Here is a 15,021-nt window from a genome sequence, read left to right on the forward strand (position 1 = left end):
CCTTTGGATTGGAGACTGCACGTTGTGTCTTTCAGCTCTAGGGCTATGTAGCACACTCCGAGCAGAATTCTACTTCAGATACATCAGGACTGCAAAGAAACTGCGTTTCACAGGCCTTCGTAAGAGATGTTCCCGGTAGGCTGTAAGAGCGCTGTGCAGAGCGAGTTGTTTCTTAGCTTTCCAAAGAGCTGGAAGCAAGATGCTGTGGGGCCCAACTCGCCCTTTGAAAAGAAGCCTCCACGTTGTGCCTTTCAGCTCTAGGGCAAAGTAGCACACCCAGAGCAGAAGTTCTACTTCAGCCAGATCAGGCCTGCAAAGAAACTGCGTTTCACAGGCCTTTGGAAGAGATGTTCCCAGTAGGCTGTAGGAGCACTGTGCAGAGCGAGGTTTTTCTTAGCTTCCCAAAGAGCTGGAAGCAAGATGCTGTGGGGCCCAACTCGCCCTTTGGAAAGAAGCCTGCACGGTGTGCCTTTCAGCTCTAGGGCAATGTAGCACATCCAGAGCAGAAGTTCTACTTCAGCCAGATCAGGCCTGCAAAGAAACTGCGTTTCACAGGCCTTTGTAAGACATGTTCCTGGTAGGCTGTAAGAGCCCTATGCAGAGCGAGTTGTTTCTTAGCTGCCGAAAGAGCTGGATGCTGGACCTGAGGGACTTGTCTATCCTTGTGGAAACAAGGCAGGACTTTGTGCCTTGCAGCCCTACCACCATGTAGGACCCGGCAGAGCAGAAGTTCTACTTCAGCCCGATCAGGGCTGGGAAGAAACTGCGTTTCACAGGCCTTTGGAAGAGATGTTCCCGGTAGGCTGTAAGAGCACTGTGCAGAGCGAGTTGTTTCTCAGCTTCCAAAGAGCTGGAAGCAAGATGCTTTGGGGACCAACTCGCCCTTTGGATAGGAGACTGCATGTTGTGTCTCTCAGCTATAGGGCTATGTAGCACACCCCGAGCAGAATTCTACTTCAGATACATCAGGACTGCAAAGAAACTGCGTTTCACAGGCCTTCGTAAGAGATGTTCCCGGTAGGCTGTAAGAGCACTGTGCAGAGCGAGTTCTTTCTTAGATTCCCAAAGAGCTGGAAGCAAGATGGTGTGGGGCCCAACTCGCCCTTTGGAAAGAAGCCTGCACGTTGTGCCTTTCAGCTCTAGGGCAAAGTAGCACACCCAGAGCAGAAGTCCTACTTCAGCCAGATCAGGCCTGCAAGGCAACTGCGTTTCACAGGCCTTTGGAAGAGATGTTCCCGGTAGGCTGTAAGAGCACTCTGCAGAGCGAGTTGTTTCTTAGCTTCCCAATGAGCTGGAAGCAAGATGCTGTGGGGCCCAACTCGCCCTTTGGAAAGGAGCCTGCACGTTGTGCCTTTCAGCTCTAGGGCAATGTAGCACACCCAGAGCAGAAGTTCAACTTCAGCCAGATCAGGCCTGCAAACAAACTGCGTTTCACAGGCCTTTGGAAGAGATGTTCTCGGTAGGCTGTAAGAGCACTGTGCAGAGCGAGTTGTTTCTTAGCTTCCAAAAGAGATGGAAGCAAGATTCTCTGGGCCCGAAATCGCCCTTTGGAACTGATACTGCACGTTGTGCCTTTCAGCTCTAGGGCAATGTACCACACCCAGAGCCGAAGTCCTACTTCAGCCAGATCAGGCCTGCAAAGAAACTGCGTTTCACAGGCCTTTGTAAGAGATGTTCCCGGTAGGCTGTAAGAGCACTGTGCAGAGCGGGTTGTTTCTTAGCTTCCCAAAGAGCTGGAAGCAAGATGGTGTGGGCCCCAACTCGCCCTTTGGAAAGAAGCCTACACGTTGTGCCTTTTCCGCTCTAGGGCAAAGTAGCGCACCCAGAGGAGAAGTCCTACTTCAGCCAGATCAGGCCTGCAAAGAAACTGCGTTTCACAAGCCTTTGGAAGAGATGTTCCCGGTAGGCTGGAAGAGCACTGTGCAGAGCGAGTTGTTTCTTAGCTTCCCAAAGAGCTGGAAGCAAGATGCTGTGGGGCCCAACTCGCCCTTTGGAAAGAAGACTGCGGGTTGTGCCTTTCAGCTCAGGGCAGTGTAGCACACCCAGAGCAGAAGTTCTACTTCAGCCAGAACAGGCCTGCAAAGAAACTGCGTTTCACAGGCCTTTGTAAGAGATGTTCCCGGTAGGCTGTAAGAGCACTGTGCAGAGCGAGTTGTTACTTAGCTTTCCAAAGAGCTGGAAGCAATATGCTTTGGGGCCCAACTTGCCCTTTGGAAACCAGACTGCACGTTGTCCCTTTCAGCTCTAGGGAAATGTAGCACACCCAGAGCAGAAGTTGTACTTCAGCCAGATCAGGCCTGCAAAGAAACTGCGTTTCACAGGCCTTTGTAAGACATGTTCCAGGTAGACTGGAAGTAGAATTCTGCTCCGGGTGTGCTACATAGCCCTAGAGCTGAAAGGCACAACGTGCAGTCTCCATTCCAAAAAGCGAGTTGGGCCCCAAAGAATCTTGCTTCCAGCTCTTTGGGAAGCTAAGAAACAACTCGCTCTGCAGACCTCTCTTACAGCCAACCGGGAACATCTCTTGCAAAGGCCGGAGAAATACAGTTTCCTTGCAGGCCTTACCTCGCTGAGGTAAAACTGCTGCTATGCCGTGTCCTACATCGGCCTAGAGTTGCAAGGCTCAAAGTCCTGCCTTGACTCCTCAAGGGCAGACAGGCCCCACAGCGTATGCCTTCCACCTCTTTGGGCAGCTAAGAAACAACTTGCTCTGCACTGGTGTTTTACAGCCTACAGGGAACGAGTCTTACAAAGGCCTGTGAAACGCAGTTTATTCCCTGCCCTGATCTGGCTGCAGTAGAACTTCTGCTCTGCCGGGTCCTACATGGTGCTAGAGCTGCAAGGCCCAAAGTCCTGCCTTGATTCCACAAGGGTAGACAAGTCCCTCAGGTCCAGCATCCAGCTCTTTGGGCAGCTAAGAAACAACTCGCTCTGCATAGGGCTCTTACAGCCTACCGGGAACATCTCTTCCAAAGGCCTGTGAAACGCAGTTTCTTCCCAGACCTGATCTGGCTGAAGTAGAACTTCTGCTCTGGGTGTGCTACATTGCCCTAGAGCTGAAAGGCGCAACGTGCAGTCTCCTTTCCAAAAAGCGAGTTGGGCCCCAAAGAATCTTGCTTCCAGCTCTTTGGGCAGCTAAGAAACAACTCGCTCTGCATTGGTGTTTTACAGCCTACCGGGAACATGTGTTACACAGACCTGTGAAACGCAGTTTCTTCCCAGCCCTGATCTGGCTGAAGTAGAACTTCTGCTATGCCGTGTCCTACATGGGCCTAGAGCTGCAAGGCAGAAAGTCCTGCCTTGCTTCCCCAAGGGGAGACTAGTGTCTCAGCATCCAGCTACCAGCTCTTTGTGCAGCTAGGCAACAACTCGCTCTGCATTGGTGTTTTACAGCCTACCGGGAAGATATCTTACAAAGGCCTGTGAAACGCAGTTTCTTTGCAGGCCTGATCTGGCTGAAGTAGAACTTCTGCTCTGGGTGTGCCACATGGCCCTAGAGCTGAAAGGCACAACGTGCAGGCTTTTTTCCAAAGGGCGAGTTGGGCCCAAAAGCATCTTGCTTCCAGCTCTTTGGGAAGCTAAGAAACAACTCACTCTGCACAGTGGTCTTACAGCCTACCGCGAACATCTCTTGCAAAGGCCTGTGAAAGGCAGTTTCTTTGCAGGCCTGATCTGGCTGAAGTAGAACTTCTGCTCTGGGTGTGCTACATTGCCCTGGAGCTGAAAGGCACAACCCGCAGTCTTCTTTCCAAAGGGCGAGTTGGGCCCCAAAGCATCTTGCTTCCAGCTCTTTGGAAGCTGAGAAACAACTCGCTCTGCACAGTGCTCTTACAGCCTACCGGGAACATCTCTTCCAAAGGCCTGTGAAACGCAGTTTCTTTGCAGGCCTGATCTGGCTGAAGTAGAACTTCTGCTCTGGGTGTGCTACATTGCCCTAGAGCTGAAAGGTACAACGCGCAGTCTCATTTCCAAAGGGCGATTTGGGGCCCAGAGAATCTTGCTTCCAGCTCTTTGGGAAGCTAAGAAACAACTCGCTCTGCACAGTGCTCTTACAGCCTACCGGGAAGATATCTTACAAAGGCCTGTGAAACGCAGTTTCTTGGTAGGCCTGATCTGACTGAAGCAGAACTTCTGCTCTGGGTGTGCTACATTGCCATAGAGCTGCCATGCCCAAAGTGCTGGCTTCCTTGCAAAGGGGTAGAGAGGCCCCAAAGCATCTTGCTTCCAGCTCATTGGGAGCTAAGAAATTACTGGCTCTGCCCAGTGCTCTTACAACCTACCTGGAACATCGGTTACCAAGGCCTGTGAAATGCAGTTTCTTGGCAGGCCTGATCTGGCTGAAGCAGACCTTCTGCTCTGGGTGTGCTTCATTGGCATAGAGCTGTCAGGCCCAAAGGGTTGCCTTGTTTCCAAAGGGGGAGAGAGGCCCCATACATCTTGCTTCCAGCTCTTTGGGAAGCTAAGGTACTACTGGCACTGAAAACTGCTACCACAGCCTACCGGGTACATCACTTACAAAGGCATGTGAAATGCAGTTTCTTGGCAGGCCTGATCTTACTGAAGTAGAATTTCTGCTCTGGGTGTGCTACATTTGCCTACAGCAGCCAGACCAGAAGGGCTGCCTTGTTTGCAAAGGGGCAGAGAGGCCCCAAAGCATCTTGCTTAGAGCTCTTTGGGAAGCTAAGAAACAACTGGCTCTGCCCAGTGCTCTTACAACCTATGTGGAACATCTGTTCCCAAGGCCTGTGAACGCAGTTTATTTGCAGGCCTGATCTGGCTGAAGTAGAACTTCTGCTCTGGGTGTGCCACATTGCCCTAGAGCTGAAAGGCACAAAGTGCAGTGTCCTATGCAAAGGGCGAGTTGGGCCCCACAGCATCTTGCTTCCAGCTCTTTGGGAAGCTAAGAAACAACTCGCTCTGCACAGCGCTCTTACAGCCTACCGGGAACATCTCTTACGAAGGCCTGTGAAACGCAGTTTCTTTGCAGTCCTGATGTATCTGAAGTAGAATTCTGCTCCGGGTGTGCTACATAGCCCTAGAGCTGAAAGACACAACGTGCAGTCTCCTATCCAAAGGGCGAGTTGGTCCCCAAAGCATCTTCCTTCCAGCTCTTTGGGAAGCTAAGAAACAACTGGCTCTGCAGACCTCTCTTACAGCCAACTGGGAGCATCTCTTGCAAAGGCCTGAGAAATGCAGTTTCCTTGCAGGCCTTATCTCGCTGAGGTAGAACTGCTGCTATGCCATGTCCTACTTCAGCCTAGAGTTGCAAGGCTCAAAGTCCTGCCTTGACTCCTCAAGGGCAGACAGGCCCCACAGCATGGGGCTTCCACCTCTTTGGGCAGCTAAGAAACAACTTGCTCTGCACTGCTGTTTTACAGCCTACAGGGAACGAGTCTTACAAAGGCCTGTGAAACGCAGTTTATTCCCAGCCCTGATCTGGCTGAAGTAGAACTTCTCCTCTGCCGGGTCCTACATGGCGCTAGAGCTGCAAGGCCCAAAGTCCTGCCTTGATTCCACAAGGGTAGACAAGTCCCTCAGGTCCAGCATCCAGCTCTTTCGGCAGCTACGAAACAACTCGCTCTGCATAGGGCTCTTACAGCCTACCGGGAACATGTCTTACAAAGGACTGTGAAACGCAGTTTCTTCCCAGCCCTGATCTGGCTGAAGTAGAACTTCTGCTCTGGGTGTGCCACATTGACCTAGAGCTCAAAGGAACAACATGCAGTCTCCTTTCCAAAAAGCGAGTTGGGCCGCAAAGCATCTTGCTTCCAGCTCTTTGGGAAGCTAAGAAACAACTCGCTCTGCACAGTGCTCTTACAGCCTACCGGGAACATCTCTCCCAAAGGCCTGTGAAATGCAGTTTCTTTGCAGGCCTGATCTGGCTGAAGTAGGACTTCTGCTCTGGGTGTGCTACATTGCCCTAGAGCTGAAAGGCACAACGAGCAGGCTCCTTTCGAAAGGGCGATTTGGGCCCCACAGCATCTTGCTTCCAGCTCTTTGGGAAGCTAAGAAACAACTCGCTCTGCATAGGGCTCTTACAGCCTAAGGGGAACATCTCTTCCAAAGGCCTGTGAAACGCAGTTTCTTTGCAGTCCTGATCTGGCTGAAGTAGGACTTCTGCTCTGGGTGTGCTACATTGCCCTAGAGCTGAAAGGCAAAACGTGCAGGCTCCTTTCGAAAGGGCGAGTTGGGCCCCAGAGCATCTTGCTTCCAGCTCTTTGGGAAGCTAAGAAACAACTCGCTCTGCACAGTGCTCTTACAGCCTACCGGGAACATCTCTTCCAAAGGCCTGTGAAACGCAGTTTCTTTGCAGGCCTGATCTGGCTGAAGTAGGACTTCTGCTCTGGGTGTGCTACATTGCCCTAGAGCTGAAAGGCACACCGTGCAGGCTTCTTTCCAAAGGGCGAGTTGGGCCCCACAGCATCTTGCTTCCAGCTCTTTAGGAAGCTAAGAAACAACTGGCTCTGCAGACCTCTCTTACAGCCAACTGGGAGCATCTCTTGCGAAGGCCTGAGAAATGCAGTTTCCTTGCCGGCCTTATCTCGCTGAGGTAGAACTGCTGCTATGCCATGTCCTACTTCGGCCTAGAGTTGCAAGGCTCAAAGTCCTGCCTTGACTCCTCAAGGGCAGACAGGCCCCACAGCGTGGGGCTTCCACCTCTTTGGGCAGCTAAGAAACAGCTTGCTCTGCACTGCTGTTTTACAGCCTACAGGGAACGAGTCTTACAAAGGCCTGTGAAACGCAGTTTATTCCCAGCCCTGATCTGGCTGAATAGAACTTCTGCTCTGCCGGGTCCTACATGGCGCTAGAGCTGCAAGGCCCAAAGTCCTGCCTTGATTCCACAAGGGTAAACAAGTCCCTCAGGTCCAGCATCCAGCTCTTTCGGCAGCTAAGAAACAACTCGCTCTGCATAGGGCTCTTACAGCCTACCGGGAACATGTCTTACAAAGGACTGTGAAACGCAGTTTCTTCCCAGAACTGATCTGGCTGAAGTAGAACTTCTGCTCTGCCGTGTGCAACATGGCCCTAGAGATGCAAAGCACAAAGTCCTGCCTTGTGTCCCCAAGGGGAGACTAGTACCTCAGCGTCCAGCTTCCAGCTCTTGGAGCAGCTAAGAAACAGCTTGCTGTGCACAGGGCTCTTCCAGCCTACCTGGAACATGTCTTACAAAGGCCTGTGAAACGCAGTTTCTTTGCAGGCCTGATCTGGCTAAGTAGAACTTCTGCTCTGCGTGAGCCACATTGCCCTAGAGCTGAAAGGCGCAACGTGCAGGCTTCTTTCCAAAGGGCGAGTTGGGCCCCACAGCATCTTGCTTCCAGCTCTTTGGGAAGCTAAGAAACAACTCGCTCTGCACAGTGCTCTTACAGCCTACTGGGAACATCTCTTCCAAGGGCCTGTGAAACGCAGTTTCTTTGCAGGCCTGATCTGGCTGAAGTAGGACTTCTGCTCTGGGTGTGCTACATTGCCCTAGAGCTGAAAGGCACAACGAGCAGGCTCCTTTCGAAAGGGCGAGTTGGGCCCCACAGCATCTTGCTTCCAGCTCTTTGGGAACCTAAGAAACAACTCGCTCTGCACAGTGCTCTTACAGCCTACCGGGAGCATCTCTTCCAAAGGCCTGTGAAACGCAGTTTCTTTGCAGGCCTGATCTGGCTGAAGTAGGACTTCTGCTCTGGGTGTGCTACTTTGCCCTAGAGCTGAAAGGCACAACGTGCAGGCTTCTTTCCAAAGGGCGAGTTGGGCCCCACACCATCTTGCTTCCAGCTCTTTGGAAGCTATGAAACAACTCGCTCTGCAGAGCTGCTCTTACAGCCAACTGGGAACATCTCTTGCAAAGGCCTGTGAAATGCAGTTTCTTTGCAGGCCTGATCTCGCTGAGGTAGGACTTCTGCTCTGCGGTGTCCTACTTTGCCCTAGAGCTGCAAGGCACAACGTGCAGGCTTGACTTCCCAAGGGCAGACAGGCCCCACAGCATCTGGCTTCCACCTCTTTGGGCAGCTAAGAAACAGCTTGCTCTGCACTCCTGTTTTACAGCCTACAGGGAACGAGTCTTACAAAGGCCTGTGAAACGCAGTTTATTCCCAGCCCTGATCTGGCTGAAGTAGAACTTCTGCTCTGCCGGGTCCTACATGGCGCTAGAGCTGCAAGGCCCAAAGTCCTGCCTTGATTCCACAAGGGTAGACATCCCTCATGTCCAGCATCCAGCTCTTTCGGCAGCTACGAAACAACTCGCTCTGCATAGGGCTCTTACAGCCTACCGGGAACATGTCTTACAAAGGACTGTGAAACGCAGTTTCTTCCCAGCCCTGATCTGGCTGAAGTAGAACTTCTGCTCTGGGTGTGCCACATTGACCTAGAGCTCAAAGGAACAACGTGCAGTCTCCTTTCCAAAAAGCGAGTTGGGCCCCAAAGCATCTTGCTTCCAGCTCTTTGGGAAGCTAAGAAACAACTCGCTCTGCACAGTGCTCTTACAGCCTACCGGGAACATCTCTTCCAAAGGCCTGTGAAACGCAGTTTCTTTGCAGGCCTGATCTGGCTGAAGTAGGACTTCTGCTCTGGGTGTGCTACATTGCCCTAGAGCTGAAAGGCACAACGAGCAGGCTCCTTTCGAAAGGGCGAGTTGGGCCCCACAGCATCTTGCTTCCAGCTCTTTGGGAAGCTAAGAAACAACTCGCTCTGCATAGGGCTCTTACAGCCTACCGGGAACATCTCTTCCAAAGGCCTGTGAAACGCAGTTTCTTTGCAGGCCTGATCTGGCTGAAGTAGGACTTCTGCTCTGGGTGTGCTACATTGCCCTAGAGCTGAAAGGCAAAACGTGCAGGCTCCTTTCGAAAGGGCGAGTTGGGCCCCACAGCATCTTGCTTCCAGCTCTTTGGGAAGCTAAGAAACAACTCGCTCTGCACAGTGCTCTTACAGCCTACCGGGAACATCTATTGCAAAGGCCTGTGAAACGCAGTTTCTTTGCAGGCCTGATCTGGCTGAAGTAGGACTTCTGCTCTGGGAGTGCTACTTTGCCCTAGAGCTGAAAGGCACACCGTGCAGGCTTCTTTCCAAAGGGCGAGTTGGGCCCCACAGCATCTTGCTTCCAGCTCTTTAGGAAGCTAAGAAACAACTGGCTCTGCAGACCTCTCTTACAGCCAACTGGGAGCATCTCTTGCAAAGGCCTGAGAAATGCAGTTTCCTTGCCGGCCTTATCTCGCTGAGGTAGAACTGCTGCTATGCCATGTCCTACTTCGGCCTAGAGTTGCAAGGCGCAAAGTCCTGCCTTTGACTCCTCAAGGGCAGACAGGCCCCACAGCGTGGGGCTTCCACCTCTTTGGGCAGCTAAGAAACAGCTTGCTCTGCACTGCTGTTTTACAGCCTACAGGGAACGAGTCTTACAAAGGCCTGTGAAACGCAGTTTATTCCCAGCCCTGATCTGGCTGAATAGAACTTCTGCTCTGCCGGGTCCTACATGGCGCTAGAGCTGCAAGGCCCAAAGTCCTGCCTTGATTCCACAAGGGTAGACAAGTCCCTCAGGTCCAGCATCCAGCTCTTTCGGCAGCTACGAAACAACTCGCTCTGCATAGGGCTCTTACAGCCTACCGGGAACATGTCTTACAAAGGACTGTGAAACGCAGTTTCTTCCCAGCCCTGATCTGGCTGAAGTAGAACTTCTGCTCTGGGTGTGCCACATTGACCTAGAGCTCAAAGGAACAACGTGCAGTCTCCTTTCCAAAAAGCGAGTTGGGCCCCAAAGCATCTTGCTTCCAGCTCTTTGGGAAGCTAAGAAACAACTCGCTCTGCACAGTGCTCTTACAGCCTACCGGGAACATCTCTTCCAAAGGCCTGTGAAACGCAGTTTCTTTGCAGGCCTGATCTGGCTGAAGTAGGACTTCTGCTCTGGGTGTGCTACATTGCCCTAGAGCTGAAAGGCACAACGAGCAGGCTCCTTTCGAAAGGGCGAGTTGGGCCCCACAGCATCTTGCTTCCAGCTCTTTGGGAAGCTAAGAAACAACTCGCTCTGCATAGGGCTCTTACAGCCTACCGGGAACATCTCTTCCAAAGGCCTGTGAAACGCAGTTTCTTTGCAGGCCTGATCTGGCTGAAGTAGGACTTCTGCTCTGGGTGTGCTACATTGCCCTAGAGCTGAAAGGCAAAACGTGCAGGCTCCTTTCGAAAGGGCGAGTTGGGCCCCACAGCATCTTGCTTCCAGCTCTTTGGGAAGCTAAGAAACAACTCGCTCTGCACAGTGCTCTTACAGCCTACCGGGAACATCTCTTCCAAAGGCCTGTGAAACGCAGTTTCTTTGCAGGCCTTATCTGGCTGAAGTAGGACTTCTGCTCTGGGTGTGCTACTTTGCCCTAGAGCTGAAAGGCACACCGTGCAGGCTTCTTTCCAAAGGGCGAGTTGGGCCCCACAGCATCTTGCTTCCAGCTCTTTGGGAAGCTAAGAAACAACTGGCTCTGCAGACCTCTCTTACAGCCAACTGGGAGCATCTCTTGCAAAGGCCTGAGAAATGCAGTTTCTTTGCAGGCCTTATCTCGCTGAGGTAGAACTGCTGCTATGCCATGTCCTACTTCGGCCTAGAGTTGCAAGGCTCAAAGTCCTGCCTTGACTCCTCAAGGGCAGACAGGCCCCACAGCGTGGGGCTTCCACCTCTTTGGGCAGCTAAGAAACAGCTTGCTCTGCACTGCTGTTTTACAGCCTACAGGGAACGAGTCTTACAAAGGCCTGTGAAACGCAGTTTATTCCCAGCCCTGATCTGGCTGAAGTAGAACTTCTGCTCTGCCGGGTCCTACATGGCGCTAGAGCTGCAAGGCCCAAAGTCCTGCCTTGATTCCACAAGGGTAGACAAGTCCCTCAGGTCCAGCATCCAGCTCTTTCGGCAGCTAAGAAACAACTCGCTCTGCATAGGGCTCTTACAGCCTACCGGGAACATGTCTTACAAAGGACTGTGAAACGGAGTTTCTTCCCAGCCCTGATCTGGCTGAAGTAGAACTTCTGCTCTGGGTGTGCCACATTGACCTAGAGCTCAAAGGAACAACGTGCAGTCTCCTTTCCAAAAAGCGAGTTGGGCCCCAAAGCATCTTGCTTCCAGCTCTTTGGGAAGCTAAGAAACAACTCGCTCTGCACAGTGCTCTTACAGCCTACCGGGAACATCTCTTCCAAAGGCCTGTGAAACGCAGTTTCTTTGCAGGCCTGATCTGGCTGAAGTAGGACTTCTGCTCTGGGTGTGCTACATTGCCCTAGAGCTGAAAGGCACAACGAGCAGGCTCCTTTCGAAAGGGCGAGTTGGGCCCCACAGCATCTTGCTTCCAGCTCTTTGGGAAGCTAAGAAACAACTCGCTCTGCACAGTGCTCTTACAGCCTACCGGGAGCATCTCTTCCAAAGGCCTGTGAAACGCAGTTTCTTTGCAGGCCTGATCTGGCTGAAGTAGGACTTCTGCTCTGGGAGTGCTACTTTGCCCTAGAGCTGAAAGGCACACCGTGCAGGCTTCTTTCCAAAGGGCGAGTTGGGCCCCACAGCATCTTGCTTCCAGCTCTTTGGGAAGCTAAGAAACAACTGGCTCTGCAGACCTCTCTTACAGCCAACTGGGAGCATCTCTTGCAAAGGCCTGAGAAATGCAGTTTCCTTGCCGGCCTTATCTCGCTGAGGTAGAACTGCTGCTATGCCATGTCCTACTTCGGCCTAGAGTTGCAAGGCTCAAAGTCCTGCCTTGACTTCTCAAGGGCAGACAGGCCCCACAGCGTGGGGCTTCCACCTCTTTGGGCAGCTAAGAAACAGCTTGCTCTGCACTGCTGTTTTACAGCCTACAGGGAACGAGTCTTACAAAGGCCTGTGAAACGCAGTTTATTCCCAGCCCTGATCTGGCTGAAGTAGAACTTCTGCTCTGCCGGGTCCTACATGGCGCTAGAGCTGCAAGGCCCAAAGTCCTGCCTTGATTCCACAAGGGTAGACAAGTCCCTCAGGTCCAGCATCCAGCTCTTTCGGCAGCTACGAAACAACTCGCTCTGCATAGGGCTCTTACAGCCTACCGGGAACATGTCTTACAAAGGACTGTGAAACGCAGTTTCTTCCCAGCCCTGATCTGGCTGAAGTAGAACTTCTGCTCTGGGTGTGCCACATTGACCTAGAGCTCAAAGGAACAACGTGCAGTCTCCTTTCCAAAAAGCGAGTTGGGCCCCAAAGCATCTTGCTTCCAGCTCTTTGGGAAGCTAAGAAACAACTCGCTCTGCACAGTGCTCTTACAGCCTACCGGGAACATCTCTTCCAAAGGCCTGTGAAACGCAGTTTCTTTGCAGGCCTGATCTGGCTGAAGTAGGACTTCTGCTCTGGGTGTGCTACATTGCCCTAGAGCTGAAAGGCACAACGAGCAGGCTCCTTTCGAAAGGGCGAGTTGGGCCCCACAGCATCTTGCTTCCAGCTCTTTGGGAAGCTAAGAAACAACTCGCTCTGCATAGGGCTCTTACAGCCTACCGGGAACATCTCTTCCAAAGGCCTGTGAAACGCAGTTTCTTTGCAGGCCTGATCTGGCTGAAGTAGGACTTCTGCTCTGGGTGTGCTACATTGCCCTAGAGCTGAAAGGCAAAACGTGCAGGCTCCTTTCGAAAGGGCGAGTTGGGCCCCACAGCATCTTGCTTCCAGCTCTTTGGGAAGCTAAGAAACAACTCGCTCTGCACAGTGCTCTTACAGCCTACCGGGAACATCTCTTGCAAAGGCCTGTGAAACGCAGTTTCTTTGCAGGCCTGATCTGGCTGAAGTAGGACTTCTGCTCTGGGTGTGCTACTTTGCCCTAGAGCTGAAAGGCACACCGTGCAGGCTTCTTTCCAAAGGGCGAGTTGGGCCCCACAGCATCTTGCTTCCAGCTCTTTAGGAAGCTAAGAAACAACTGGCTCTGCAGACCTCTCTTACAGCCAACTGGGAGCATCTCTTGCAAAGGCCTGAGAAATGCAGTTTCCTTGCCGGCCTTATCTCGCTGAGGTAGAACTGCTGCTATGCCATGTCCTACTTCGGCCTAGAGTTGCAAGGCGCAAAGTCCTGCCTTTGACTCCTCAAGGGCAGACAGGCCCCACAGCGTGTGGCTTCCACCTCTTTGGGCAGCTAAGAAACAGCTTGCTCTGCACTGCTGTTTTACAGCCTACAGGGAACGAGTCTTACAAAGGCCTGTGAAACGCAGTTTATTCCCAGCCCTGATCTGGCTGAATAGAACTTCTGCTCTGCCGGGTCCTACATGGCGCTAGAGCTGCAAGGCCCAAAGTCCTGCCTTGATTCCACAAGGGTAGACAAGTCCCTCAGGTCCAGCATCCAGCTCTTTCGGCAGCTAAGAAACAACTCGCTCTGCATAGGGCTCTTACAGCCTACCGGGAACATGTCTTACAAAGGACTGTGAAACGCAGTTTCTTCCCAGCCCTGATCTGGCTGAAGTAGAACTTCTGCTCTGGGTGTGCCACATTGACCTAGAGCTCAAAGGAACAACGTGCAGTCTCCTTTCCAAAAAGCGAGTTGGGCCCCAAAGCATCTTGCTTCCAGCTCTTTGGGAAGCTAAGAAACAACTCGCTCTGCACAGTGCTCTTACAGCCTACCGGGAACATCTCTTCCAAAGGCCTGTGAAACGCAGTTTCTTTGCAGGCCTGATCTGGCTGAAGTAGGACTTCTGCTCTGGGTGTGCTACATTGCCCTAGAGCTGAAAGGCACAACGAGCAGGCTCCTTTCGAAAGGGCGAGTTGGGCCCCACAGCATCTTGCTTCCAGCTCTTTGGGAAGCTAAGAAACAACTCGCTCTGCATAGGGCTCTTACAGCCTACCGGGAACATCTCTTCCAAAGGCCTGTGAAACGCAGTTTCTTTGCAGGCCTGATCTGGCTGAAGTAGGACTTCTGCTCTGGGTGTGCTACATTGCCCTAGAGCTGAAAGGCAAAACGTGCAGGCTCCTTTCGAAAGGGCGAGTTGGGCCCCACAGCATCTTGCTTCCAGCTCTTTGGGAAGCTAAGAAACAACTCGCTCTGCACAGTGCTCTTACAGCCTACCGGGAACATCTCTTCCAAAGGCCTGTGAAACGCAGTTTCTTTGCAGGCCTTATCTGGCTGAAGTAGGACTTCTGCTCTGGGTGTGCTACTTTGCCCTAGAGCTGAAAGGCACACCGTGCAGGCTTCTTTCCAAAGGGCGAGTTGGGCCCCACAGCATCTTGCTTCCAGCTCTTTGGGAAGCTAAGAAACAACTGGCTCTGCAGACCTCTCTTACAGCCAACTGGGAGCATCTCTTGCAAAGGCCTGAGAAATGCAGTTTCTTTGCAGGCCTTATCTCGCTGAGGTAGAACTGCTGCTATGCCATGTCCTACTTCGGCCTAGAGTTGCAAGGCTCAAAGTCCTGCCTTGACTCCTCAAGGGCAGACAGGCCCCACAGCGTGGGGCTTCCACCTCTTTGGGCAGCTAAGAAACAGCTTGCTCTGCACTGCTGTTTTACAGCCTACAGGGAACGAGTCTTACAAAGGCCTGTGAAACGCAGTTTATTCCCAGCCCTGATCTGGCTGAAGTAGAACTTCTGCTCTGCCGGGTCCTACATGGCGCTAGAGCTGCAAGGCCCAAAGTCCTGCCTTGATTCCACAAGGGTAGACAAGTCCCTCAGGTCCAGCATCCAGCTCTTTCGGCAGCTACGAAACAACTCGCTCTGCATAGGGCTCTTACAGCCTACCGGGAACATGTCTTACAAAGGACTGTGAAACGGAGTTTCTTCCCAGCCCTGATCTGGCTGAAGTAGAACTTCTGCTCTGGGTGTGCCACATTGACCTAGAGCTCAAAGGAACAACGTGCAGTCTCCTTTCCAAAAAGCGAGTTGGGCCCCAAAGCATCTTGCTTCCAGCTCTTTGGGAAGCTAAGAAACAACTCGCTCTGCACAGTGCTCTTACAGCCTACCGGGAACATCTCTTCCAAAGGCCTGTGAAACGCAGTTTCTTTGCAGGCCTGATCTGGCTGAAGTAGGACTTCTGCTCTGGGTGTGCTACATTGCCCTAGAGCTGAAAGGCACAACGAGCAGGCTCCTTTCG

This window comes from Equus przewalskii, chromosome 5 (assembly GCF_037783145.1).
Source record: "Equus przewalskii isolate Varuska chromosome 5, EquPr2, whole genome shotgun sequence".
NCBI classification, from domain to species: Eukaryota; Metazoa; Chordata; class Mammalia; order Perissodactyla; family Equidae; genus Equus; species Equus przewalskii.